Consider the following 12,639-nt stretch of genomic DNA (forward strand, 5'->3'; position numbering starts at 1 on the left):
GATTGACTTTATAATTTAAACAATCTTTTTTTATTTCTGGTTAAATCACATTTCTTAACCCTAAAACTTATATTGTATCTATTGTTGTTAAATATTAATATCATTAAATACTTACTCAATTTCTTATATATATATAAGCCTATTCAGATTATGTAATTTTTTTGGTGTGAGACATGGCAGATTGTGTCTTTCAAGAACTTTGTCCATTTCATGAAGATTATCAACTTTGTGTGCATAGAGCTGTTTAAGATATTCCTTTCAAAAAAAATTCTTTCTTTCTTTCTTTCTTTCTTTCTTTCTTTCTTTCTTTCTTTCTTTCTTTTTCTTTCTTTCTTTCTTCTTTCTTTCTTTTTCTTTCTATCTCTCTCTCTTTCTTTCTCTCTCTCTTTCTTTCTTTCTTTCTTTCTCTCTCTCTCTCTTTCTTTCTTTTTTTTGACAGAGCCTCACTTCATCGCCCTGGCTAGAGTGCAGTGGTGCAATCTCAGCTCACTACAACCCCTCTTCCCAGGTCCAAGGGATTCTTTTGCCTCAGCAACCTGAATAGCTGGGATTATAGGTGTGTGCCACCATTCCTGGCTAATTTTTCTTGTGTTTTTAGTAAAGGCAGGGCTTCACCATGTGGGCCAGACTGGTCTTGAACTCCTGAGTTCAAGGGATCCTCTCACCTCAGCCTCCAAATGTACTGGGATTACAGGTGTGAGCTACCGCCCCTGGCCACCTTTATAATATATATTTTTCTACCAAAAAAACACATGTACTCATATGTTTATTGCAGCACTATCCACAATAGCAAAGACAGGAAATCAACCCAGATCCCCATCAACAGTGGACTGGATAAAGAAACTGTAGTAAGGGGAGACCTGGGGAGAACCAAGAAAAGACATTGAGTTTGAGGTGGTGCTGAGATAGGATCATGAAGGAAGAGGTGAAGGGAATTCCTATAAGAGTGGCACTGTGTTGTTGCCCTCTGGTCCCCAAAGAGATTAGCGAGGGCTGCTGCCAGATATGCCCTTCCTTCGTGCCCAGGGAGCCTCAGGTAGTGGTTGGTACTGATAAATCCCTGAACTGTGATTTTGTGTTTGACCCCTGTAATGAACAGGAAGAAGTCTTCAATACAGCAGTAGCACCACTCATAAAAGGCATATTTAAATGATATAATGCAACAGTCCTGGCCTATGGTCAGACTTGCTCTGGAAAAACACCTATTCAATGGGAGGTGCATACACTGCAGAGCAAGAGAACGAACCAACAGTTGGGGTTATTCCTAGGGTAATACAACTGCTCTTCAAAGAAATTGATAAAAAGAGTGACTTGGAATTTACTCTGAACATGTCTTACTTAGAGATTTACAATGAAGAAATTTTGAATCTTCTATGCTCATCTTATGAGAAAGCTCAAATAAATATATGGGACGATCCTAAGGAAGGCATAAAGATCGTGATACTCACTGAGCAGACTGTTTTAGTGGCCTTGGATACTGTTTCCTATTTGGAGCAGGGCAACAACTTTAGGACTGTGGCCTCCACAGCTATGAACCCCCAGTCATCCCAATCTCATGCCATCTTTACAATCTCCACAGAGCAGAGAAAGAAAAGTGACAAGAATAGCAGCTTTCGCTCCAAGCTGCATCTTGTAGACCTCGCTGGATCAGAAAGACAGAAGAAAACCAAGGCTTAAGGGGATCATCTAAAAGAGGGTATTAATATTAACTGAGGCCTTCTATGCTTGGGAAATGTAATCAGTGCTCTTGGAGAAGACAAAAAGGGTAACTTTGTGTCCTGCGGAGATTCCAAGTTGGCTCGACTGCTTCAAGATTCTCTAAGTTGTAATAACCATACCCTTATAATAGCCTGTGTGAGTCCTGCTGGCTCCAATCTAGAGGAAACTAAATACCCTTCGCTATGCTGACAGAGCAAGAAAAACCAGGAACAAACCTGTTGTTAATATTGATCCCCAGATAGTTGAACTTAATCATCTAAAGCAACAGGTACAACAGCTGCAAGTCTCGTTCCTACAAGCCCATGGAGGTACCCTGCCTGGATCTATAAATGTGTAACCATCAGAGAATCTACAATCCCTGATGGAGAATAAAAAATTAAGTCGTGGTCTGAGCGAGGCAGCTGGTCAGACAGCCCAGGTGTTGGAGAGGATCATTTTGACAGAGCAAGTGAATGAAAAAATGAATGCCGCTGGGCGCGGTGGTTCACGCCTGTAATCCCAGCACTTTTGGAGGCCAAGGCGGGCGGATCATGAGGTCAGGAGATTGAGACCATCCTGCCTAACACGGTGAAACCCCTCTCTACTAAAAATGCAAAAAATTAGCCGGGCGTGGTGGTGGCAGGTGCCTGTAGTCCCAGCTACTCCGGAGGCTGAGGCAGGAGAATGGCGTGAATCCGGGAGGCGGAGCTTGCAATGAGCGGAGATCGCGCCACTGCACTCCAGCCTGGGTGACAGAGCGAGACAACGTCTCAAAAAAAAAAAAAAAAAATTAACGCCAAGCTAGAAGGGCTAAGGCAGCATGCAGCCAGAAAATTGGATCTCCAAAAGCTAGTGGAGGCTTTGGAAGACCAGGAATTGAAAGAAAATGTAGAGATAATTGTAACCTGCAGGAATTGATTACCGAGTTATTGGATGAAACTCTTGCTTGCATGGCTGCAGCCATTAATACTGCAGTGGAACAAGAAGCTCAAGTGGAAACCAGTTCAGAGACGAGCAGGTATTCTGATGCTTTTACCACTCAGCATGCTCTCCGTCAAGCTCAGATGTCTAAGGAGCTGGTTAAGCTGCATAAAGCCATTTCACTGAAAGAGACCCTAGCTAGGAAGATAACTCAGAACATCAGCCAACTACAGCCCATTCAGTTCCAATACCAGCATAACATAAAAAATCTAGAATTGGAAGTCATCTTAAAGGAAAAGGAATAATTGGTTCTTGAACTTCAGACAGCAAAGAAGGATTTCAACCAAGCCAAGTTGAGTGAGGCCACTGAAAATGTCTCCAGGAGCTGCAGGGTCAAATAGCTGATCTGAAGAAGAAACTGAATGAGCAGTCCAAACTTCTGAAACTAAAAGAATCCACAGAGCGTACTGTCTCCAGTTTGAACCAGGACATACGGATGATGAAAAACTAGTGGGTACCGTTAATGTGTCAAATGAAAGGGGATGCTGAGAAGTTTAGACAGTGGAAGCAGAAAAAAAGACAAAGAAGTAATACAGTTAAAAGAACGAGACCGTAAGAGGCAATATGAGCTGCTCAAACTTGAAAGAAACTTCCAGAAACAATCCAATGTGCTAAGATGTAAAACAGAGGAAGCAGTAGCTGCCAACAAGTGTCTCAGGGATGCTCTCCAGAAACAACGGGAAGTTGCAGATAAGCAGAAAGAGACTCAGAGCTATGGAATGGAAGGCACTGCAACTCAAGTGAAGAATTGGCTTGGAAACAAAATTGAGGTTATGGTCACTACTTAGGAAGCCAAACGCCATCTGATGGCCTCCTTGAAGATAGAAAGATCCTGGCTCAGGATGTGGCTCAACTCAAAGAAAAAAAGGAATCTGGGGAGAATCCACCTCCTAAACTCCGGAGACGTACATTCTCCCTTACTGAAGTGTGTGTTCAAGTTTCGGAGTCAGAAGATTCTATTACAAAGCAGATTGAAAGCCTAGAGACTGAAATGGAACTCAGGAGTGCTCTCAGATAGCTGACCTACAGCAGAAGCTGCTGGATACAGAAAGTGAAGACAGGCCAAAACAGTGCTGGGAGAATATTGACACCATTCTGGAAGCCAATTGTGCCCTGAAATATTTGATTTGAGAGCTGGTCTCCTCCAAAATACAAGTCAGCAAACTTGAAAGCAGCCTGAAACAAAGCAAGGCCAGCTGTGCTGACATGCAGAAGATGCTGTTTGAGGAACAAAATCATTTTGCTGAGATAGAGACAGAGTTATAAGCTGAGTTGGTCAGAATGGAGCAACAGCACCAAGAGAAGGGGCTGTACCTTCTTGACCAGCTGCAGCAGAGCTAAATGGCAGAGAAGCAGTTAGAGGAATCAGGCAGTGAAAGGGAACAGCAGCTACTGAGCACACTGAAGTGTCAGGATGAAGAACTTGAGAAGATGCAAGAAGTGTGTGAGCAAAATCAACAGTTTTTCTGAGAGAATGAAACCATCAAGCAAAAACTGACCCCTGACCCTTCTACAGGTAGCCAGCAGACAGAAACATCTTCCTAAGGACACTCTTCTATCTCCAGACTCTTCTTGTGAATATGTCCCACCTAAGCCTAAACCTTCTCGTGTTAAACTTCCTGGAGCAAAGAATGGTCATCGAGGATCTAAAATATTGTTCAAAGCATTCTGTATATGAGCATGAGGATGGTGATGGTGATGGTGATAACGGGGATAATGAGGAATGGAAGCCAACAAAATTAGTTAAGGTGGCCAGGAAGAAAATCCAAGGGCGTTCCTGCAAGTGCTTGTGTGGGAACAAACAGTGTGGGTGCAGTAAGCAAAATTCAGACTGTGGTGTGGACTGTAGCTGTGACCTCACAAAGTGTCAGAACCACCAGCAAGGGAAGGATAGCTTGAGCACTGTTGAATGGACCCAGAATTCTGAAGGCTCCTTCAAACTGGAGGATCCTACTGAGGTAACCCCAGGATTGAGCTTCTTTAACCCTGTCTGTGCCAAGCCCAATAGCAAGATCCTGAAAGAGATGTGTGACATGGAGCAGGTGCTGTCAAAGAAGACTGCTCCAGTTCTCCCACCCCCTTTTGACCTCCCAGAGTTAAAACATGTAGCAACAGAATACCAAGAAAATAAGCCTTCAGAGAAGGAAGAGAAACAAACTCTAGCCAGCAACACCAGATTCTCCTCTGGCTTCTCCCCTATTGAACAAGATGCCCACTGAAGTTGAAGTAATCATCTCCACACCTCTGTCTCGCTTGGGAGATGCTTTCAGGTTGCAATCAGAGGGGTTTTTTAAATGACTTCTCTGGATTTCAGGTTTCTTGCTGTTGAAATAAGAAAAAGAGCATTACTGAAAAGAAGGTAAACTTTGATGGATGTTGGCCTTCGGCTTCCAGCCCCAGACTACTACTGTCTGTTCTCCAGAAGGGTGCTAAGCCACCTACTGAAGAGAGAACCAACTGACATTCCTAATGACTCATCAGGAATCAGTACTCAGTATCATCAAGTTGTTTCTTATTTGTGAGCAGTTCAGGCCATCTCCTGATGGGGATGAGGCCAAGGCTTTTTTATCTTTTGGTTGTCCCTGCTTAACGGAGGAGACTAGCCTAGGATGGGGGCCTGGCTCAGATCTTTTACTCCAACTCAAAAATGGAGTTGTGATCTTTCCTTTCCTGACATTCTCTGAATTTTAAGTGTTTCAATAGTATTCTCAATTGTTTGCCATGTTTCTGAAGTAAATGAATTATTATGATTATTATATTTTAGTATACTTTAAGTTCTGGGATACATGTGCAGAATGTGCAGGGTTATTACACAGGTATACATGTGCCACGGTGGCTTGCTGCACCCATCAACCCGTCATCTACATTAGATATTTCTCCTAATGCTCTCCCTCCCCGAGCCCCCCACCACCCAACACGCCCTGGTGTGTGATGTTCCCCTCCCTGTGTCCATGTGTTCTCACTGTTCAGCTCCCACTTATGAGTGAGAACATGTGGTGTGTGGTTTTCTGTTCCTGTGTTAGTTTTCTGATAATGATGGTTTCCAGCTTCAAATATGTCCCTGCAAATGACATGAACTCATCCTTTTTTATGGCTGCATAGTACTGCATGGTGTATATGTGCCACATTTCCTTTATCCAGTCTATCATTGACAGGCATTTGGGTTGGTTCCAAGTCTTTGCTATTGTAAAAAGTGCTGCAATAAACATACATGTGCATATTTCTTTATAGTAGAAAGATTTATAATCCTTTGGGTGTATACGGAGTAATGGGATTGCTGGGTCAAATGGTATGTCTGGTTCTAGACTCTTGAGGAATCACCACACTGTCTTCCACAATGATTGAACTAATTTACACTCGTACCAACAGTGTAAAAGCATTCCTATTTCTCCACAGCCTCGCCAGCATCTGTTGTCTCCTGACTTTTTAAATAATTGCCATTCTGTCTGGCGAGACATGATATCTCATTGTGGTTTTGATTTGCATTTCTCTAATGAGCAGTGATAATGAGCTTTTTTTCATATGTTTGTTGGCCTCATTAATGTCTTCTTTTGAGCAATGTGTGTTCATATTCTTCACCCACTTTTTGATGTTTTTTTTTTTGTAAATTTGTTTAAGTTCTTTGTAGATTCTGAATATTAGCCATTTGTCAGATGGATAGGTCGCAAAAATTTTTCCCATTCTGTAGGTTGCCTCCTCACTCTGATGATAGATTCCTTTGCTGTGCAGAAGCTCTTTAGTTTAATTAGATCCCATCTGTCAGTTTTGGCTTTTGCTGCTATTGCTTTTGGTGTTTTAGTCATGAAGTCTTTGCATATGTCTATGCCCTGAATGATATTACCTAGGTTTTCTTCTAGGGTTTTTATAGTTTTAGGTCTTATGTTTAAGTTTTTAATCCATCTTGAGTTAATTTTTGTACAAAGTTAAGGAAGGGGTCCAGTTTCAGTTTTCTGCATATGGTTAGCCAGTTTTCCCAATACCATTTATTAAATAGGGAATCCTTTCCCCATTGCTTGTTTGTGTCAGGTTTGTCAAAGATCAGATGGTTGTAGGTGTGTGGTGTTCCTTCTGAGGCCTGTGTTCTGTTCTATTGGTCTATATATCTGTTTTGGTACCAGTACCATGCTGTTTTAATTACTGTAACCTTGTAGTATAGTTTGAAGTCAGGTGGCATGATGCCTCCAGCTTTGTTCTTTTTGCTTTAGATTGTCTTGGCTATACGGGCTCTTTTTTGGTTCCATATGAAATTTAAAGTAGTTTTTTCTAATTCTGTGAAGAAAGTCAATGGTAGCTTGATGGGGATAGCATTGAATCTATGAATTACTTTGGGTAGTATGGCCATTTTCAAGATATTGATTCTTTCTATTCATAAGCATGGAATATTTTTCCATTTGTTTGTGTCCTGTCTTATTTTCTTGAGGAGTGGTTTGTGGTTCTCCTTGAAAAGGTCCTTCACATCCCTTGTAAGTTGTATTCCTAGGTATTTTATTCTCTTTGTAGCAATTGTGAATGGGAATTCACTCATTATTTGGCTCTCTGTTTGTCTATTATTGGTGTACATGTTGATTTTGTATCCTGAGACTTTGCTGAAGTTGCTTATCAGTTTAAGAAGATTTTGTGCTGAGACAATGGGGTTTTCTAAATATACAATCATGTCATCTGCAAACAGAGACAATTTGGCTTCCTTTCTTCCTATCTGAATACCCTTTATTTATTTCACTAGCCTGATTGCCCTACCAGAACTTCCAATACTATGTTGAATAGGAGTGGTGAGAGAGGGCATCTTTGTCTTGTGCTGGTTTTCAAAGGGAATGCTTCCAGCTTTTGCCCATTCAACATGATGTTGGCTGTGGGTTTGTTATAAATATTTCTTATTATTTTGAGATACATTCCATCAATACCTAGTTAATTGAGAGTTTTTAGCATGAAAGAGTGTTGAATTTTATTGAAGGCCTTTTCTGCATGTATTGAGATAACCATGGCTTTTGTCATTGCTTTTGTTTATGTGATGGATTACGTTTATTGATTTGCATATGTTGAACCAGCCTTGCATCCCAGTGTTGAAGCTGTCTTGATCGTGGTGGACAAACTTTTTGATGTCCTCCTGGATTAGGTTTGCTGGTATTTTATTGAGGATTTTTGTGTCAATCTTCATCAGGGATATTGGCCTGAAATTTTCTTTTTTATTGTGTCTGCCAGGTTTTGGTATCAGTATGATGCTGGTCTCATAAAATGAGTTGGGGAGAAATCCTTCTTTTTCTTTTGGTTAGAATAGTGTCAGAAGGAATGGTACCAGGTCCTCTTTGTACCCTTGTAGAAGTTGGCTGTGAAGCCATCTGGTCCTGGGCTTTTTTTGGTTGTTAAGCTATTAATTACTGCTTCAATTTCAGAACTTGTTACTGGTCTATTCAGGGATATGACTTCTTCCTGATTTAGTCTTGGGGGATGTATGTGTCCGGAATTTATCCATTTCTTCTAGATTTTCTATTTTATTTGCATAGAGGTGGTTATAGTATTCTCTGATGGTAGTTTGTATTTCTGTGGGATGGGTGGTGGTATCCCCTTTGTCATTTTTTATTGTGTCTCTTTGATTCTTCTCTCTTTTCTTCTTTATTAGTCTGGCTAGTGGTCTATTTTTTTAATCTTTTCAAAAAACTAGCTCCTGGATTCATGGATTTTTTGAAGGGTTTTTCATGACTCTATCTTGTTCAGTTCTACTCTGATATTAGTTATTTATTGCCTTCTGCTAGCTTTTGAATTTGTTTGCTCTTGCTTCTCTAGTTCTTTTAATTATGATGTTAGAGTGTCCAGTTTACATCTTTCCTGCTTTCTCCTGTGGTAATTTAGTGCTATAAATTTCCCTCTAAACACTGCTTTAGCTGTGTCCCAGAGATTCTGGTGCATTGTGTCTTTGTTCTCATTGGTTTCAAAGAACTTATTTATTTCTGCCTTAATTTCATTATTTACCCAGTGTTCATTCAAGAGCAGGTTGTTCAGTTTCCATGTAGTTCTGTAGTTTTGAGTGAGCTTCTTAATCCTGAGTTCTAATTTGATTGCACTGCAATCTGAGAGACTGTTTGTTATGATTTCCGTTCTTTTGCATTTGCTGAGGAGTGTTTTACTTCCAACTATGTGGTCAATTTTGGAATAAGTGTGATGTGGTCCTGAGAAGAATGTATATTCTGTTGATTTGGGGTGGAGAGTTCTGTAGATGCCTATTAGGTCTGCTTGGTCCGGAGCTGAGTTCAAGTCCTGAATATCTTTGTTAATTTTCTGTTGCATTGATCTGTCTAATATTGACAGTGTGCTGTTAAAATCTCCCACTAATATTGTGTGGGTGTCTAAGTCTCCTTATAGGTCTCTAAGAACTTGCTTTATGAATCTGAATGCTCCTGTATTGGGTGCATATATATTTAGGATAGTTAGCTCTTGTTGCTGCATTGATCCCTTTACCATTATGTAATGCCCTTCTTTGTCTTTTTTGATCTTTGTTGGTTTAAATCTGTTTTGTCAGAGAATAGATTTGCAACCCCTGCTTTTTTTTTTTTTTTTGCTTTCCATTTGCTTGGTAAATATTCCTATATCACTTTATTTTGACCCTATGTGTGTCTTTGCACATGAGATGGGTTCTCTTGAATACAGTCCACTGATGGGTCTTGACTCTTTATCCAATTTGCCAGTCTGTGTCTTTTAATTGGGGCATTTAGCCCATTTGCATTTAAGGATAATGTTGTTATGTCTGAATTTGATCCTGTCATTATGATGGTAGCTGGTTATTTTGGCCAGTAGTTGATGCAGTTTCTTCATAGTGTCATGGTCTTTACAATTTGGTATGTTTTTGCAGTGACTGGTACCGGTTGTTCCTTTCCATGTTTAGTGCTTCCTTCAGGAGCTCCTGTAAGGCAGTCCTGGTGGTGACAAAATCTCTCAGCATTTGCTTGTCTGTAAAGGATTTTATTTCTCCTTCACTTACGAGGCTTATTATGGCTGGATACGAAATTCTGGATTGAAAATTCTTTTCTTTAAGAATGTTGAATATTGGTTCCCACTCTCTTCTGGCTTGTAGGGTTTCTGCAGAGAGATCCACTGTTAGTCTGATGGGCTTCCCTTTGTGGGTAACCCAACCTTTGTCTCCAGCTGCCCTTAACATTTTTTCCTTCATTTTAATCTTGGTGAATCTGATGATTATGTGTCTTGGGGTTGCTCTTCTCAAGGAGTATCTTTGTGGTGTTCTCTGTATTTCCTGAATTTGAATGTTGGCCTGTCTTGCTAGGTTGGGGAAATTCTCCTGGATAATATCCTGAAGAGTGTTTTCCAAGTTGATTCTCTTCTCCCTGTCACTTTCAGGTATACCAGTGAAATATAGATTTGGTCTTTTCACATAGTCCCATATTTCTCAGAGGCTTTGTTCCTTTTCATTCTTTTTTCTCTAACCTTGTCTTCACACTTTATTTCATTAAGTTGATCTTCAACCTTTTATATCTTTTCTTCTGCTTGATTGATTCAGCTATTGATACTTGTGCATGTTTCATAAAGTTCTCATACTGTGTTTTTCAGCTCCATCAGCTCATTTATGTTCTTCTCTAAACTGTTTATTGTAGTTAGCAATTACTCTAACCTTTTCTCAAGGTTCTTAGCTTCCTTGCATTCGGTTAGAACATGCTCCTTTAGCTTTTACCACCTTCTGAAACTTGCATCTTTCAATTCATTAAACTCATTCTCCATCCAGTTTTTTTTACCTAGCTGGCGGGTAGTTGTGATCCTTTGGAGGAGAACAGGCATTCTGGTTTTTGGAATTTTCAGACTTTTTGCACTGGTTTTACCTAACCTTCGTGGATTTATCTACCTTTGGTCTTTGATGTTGGTGATCTTCAGATGAGGTTTTGTGTGGACATCCTTTTTGTTGATGTTGATGCTATTCCATTCTGTTTGTTAGTTTTCCTTCTAACAGGCCCCTCTGCTGCAGGTTTGCTGCAGTTTGTTGGAGGTCCACTCCAGAACCTTTTTGCCTGGGAATCACCAGCAGAGGCTGCAGAACAGCAATGTTTGCTGCCTGTTCCTTCCTCTGGAAGCTTCCTCCCAGAGGGGCACCTGCCAGATGCCTGCTGGAGTTCTCCTGTATGAGGTGTCTGTCAATTCCTACTGGAAGATGTCTCCCAGTCAGGAGGGAAAGGGGTCTTGTACCCACTTGAGGAGTCAGTCTGTCCCTTAGCAGAGCTCAAGCACTCTACTGGGAGATCCACTGCTCTCGTCAGAGCCAGGAGGCAGGAACATTTAAATCTGCTGAAGTTGCACCCACAGCCACTCCTTTCCCCTAGGTGCTCTGTCCCAGAGAAATGGGAGTTTTATCTATAAGCCCCTGACTAGGAATGCTGCCTTTCCTTCAGAGATGCCCTGCCCAGAGAGGAGGAACATAGAGAGGCAGTCTGGCTACAGTGGCTTTGCTGAGCTGTGTTGGGCTCCACCCTGTTCAAACTTCCCAGCTGCTTTGTTTACACTGGGAAGGGAAAACCACCTACTCAAGCCTCAGTAATGGTGGTGGCCCCTCCCTCCATCAAGCTCAAGCATCTTAGGTTGACTTCAGGCTGCCATGCTGGCAGTGAGAATTTCAAGCCAGTGGATCTTAGCTTGCTGGGCTCTGTGGGGTTGGATCCACTGAGCTAGACCACTTGGCTCCCTGGCTTCAGCCCCCTTTCCAGGGGAGTGAATGGTTCTGCCTTTCTGGTATTCCAAGTGTCACTGGGGTATGAAAAACAAAACAAAACAAAACAAAACAACAAACCTCCTGCAGCTAGCTCGGTGCCTGCCCAAATGGCTGCTTAGTTTTGTGCTTGCAACCCAGGGCCCTGGAGGTGTAGGCACCAGAGGGAATCTCCTGGTCTGAGGGTTGTAAAGACTGTGGGAAAAGCATAGTGTGTGCGCTGGAATGCACCCTTCCTCATAGCACAGTCCCTCATGGCTTCCCTTGGCTAGGGAAGGGAGTTCCCCAACCCCTTGTGCTTCCCATGTGAGGCAACACTCCACTCTGCTTCTGCTTGCCCTCCATGGGCTGCACCCACTGCCTAACCAATCCCAATTAGATGAGCCCGGTACCTCTGATGAAAATGCAGAAATCAGCCGCCTTCTGCATTGATCTTGCTGGGAGCTACAGACTGGAGCTGTTCCTATTTGGCCATCTTGCCAGCCACCCAATGAATTATTTTTAAATGCTATGTAAGTAAATAAATCTTAGCCCACCTACCAAAAAAAAAAAAAAAGAAAGAAACTGTAGTATGTATCACCATGGAATACTACACAGCCATAAAACAGAATGAAATCATGTTTTTTTGCAGAAACTCAGATGTAGTTGGAAGTCATTATCCTAAGAAAATTAATGCAGGAGAAGAAAACTGAATGCTACATGTTCTCACATAAAAGTGGGAGCTAAACACTGAGTACACGTAGATAAAAAGTTGGGAACAATAGACACTGGGGACTACTAGATGACAGAGGGATTGGGATGCCTGAGAATTTTTTTAAAAACTACCTACTGGGTACTATGCTGAGCATCTGGGTGATGGGATCATTAATACCCCAAACCTCAGGGTCATGCAATATACTCTTGTAACTAACTTGCACATGTACCCCTTGAACCTAAAATAAAAGTTGAAAAAAATTGCTTAGTATCATTTTAGTCTCCATAGGATTTATAGTGATGTCCACTTTTCATTTTAGATATTAGTAATTAGTGTTTTCTGTTTTCCTTTTTTTTTCCAAATTCTAAAGTCTTTTTAATCTCTGATATTTAAACTTTTTCAAGAGTGCCCGTTAGCTTTTCTTTTAGGGTAGTTTCACTTGATATGATTGGAGGTTGTAATTAATGGTATGCCAAATTATCTATTTTTTGCAGAGATAGGTAAAGCACCAAAATTGTCTTAGCTATTTCTTGGTCACCAGTTTGACAGAAAAACACTGTTATTT

The 12,639-nt window shown here is 41.2% G+C and overlaps 1 pseudogene; it reads left to right on the plus strand.

Moving 5' to 3' along the window:
• The first annotated feature begins 910 nt into the window (after positions 1–910).
• On the plus strand, positions 911–4,898 carry LOC100601946 (annotated as a pseudogene).
• The last annotated feature ends 7,741 nt before the right edge of the window (positions 4,899–12,639 follow it).

Source organism: Nomascus leucogenys, chromosome X (genome assembly GCF_006542625.1).
Source record: "Nomascus leucogenys isolate Asia chromosome X, Asia_NLE_v1, whole genome shotgun sequence".
NCBI classification, from domain to species: domain Eukaryota; kingdom Metazoa; phylum Chordata; class Mammalia; order Primates; family Hylobatidae; genus Nomascus; species Nomascus leucogenys.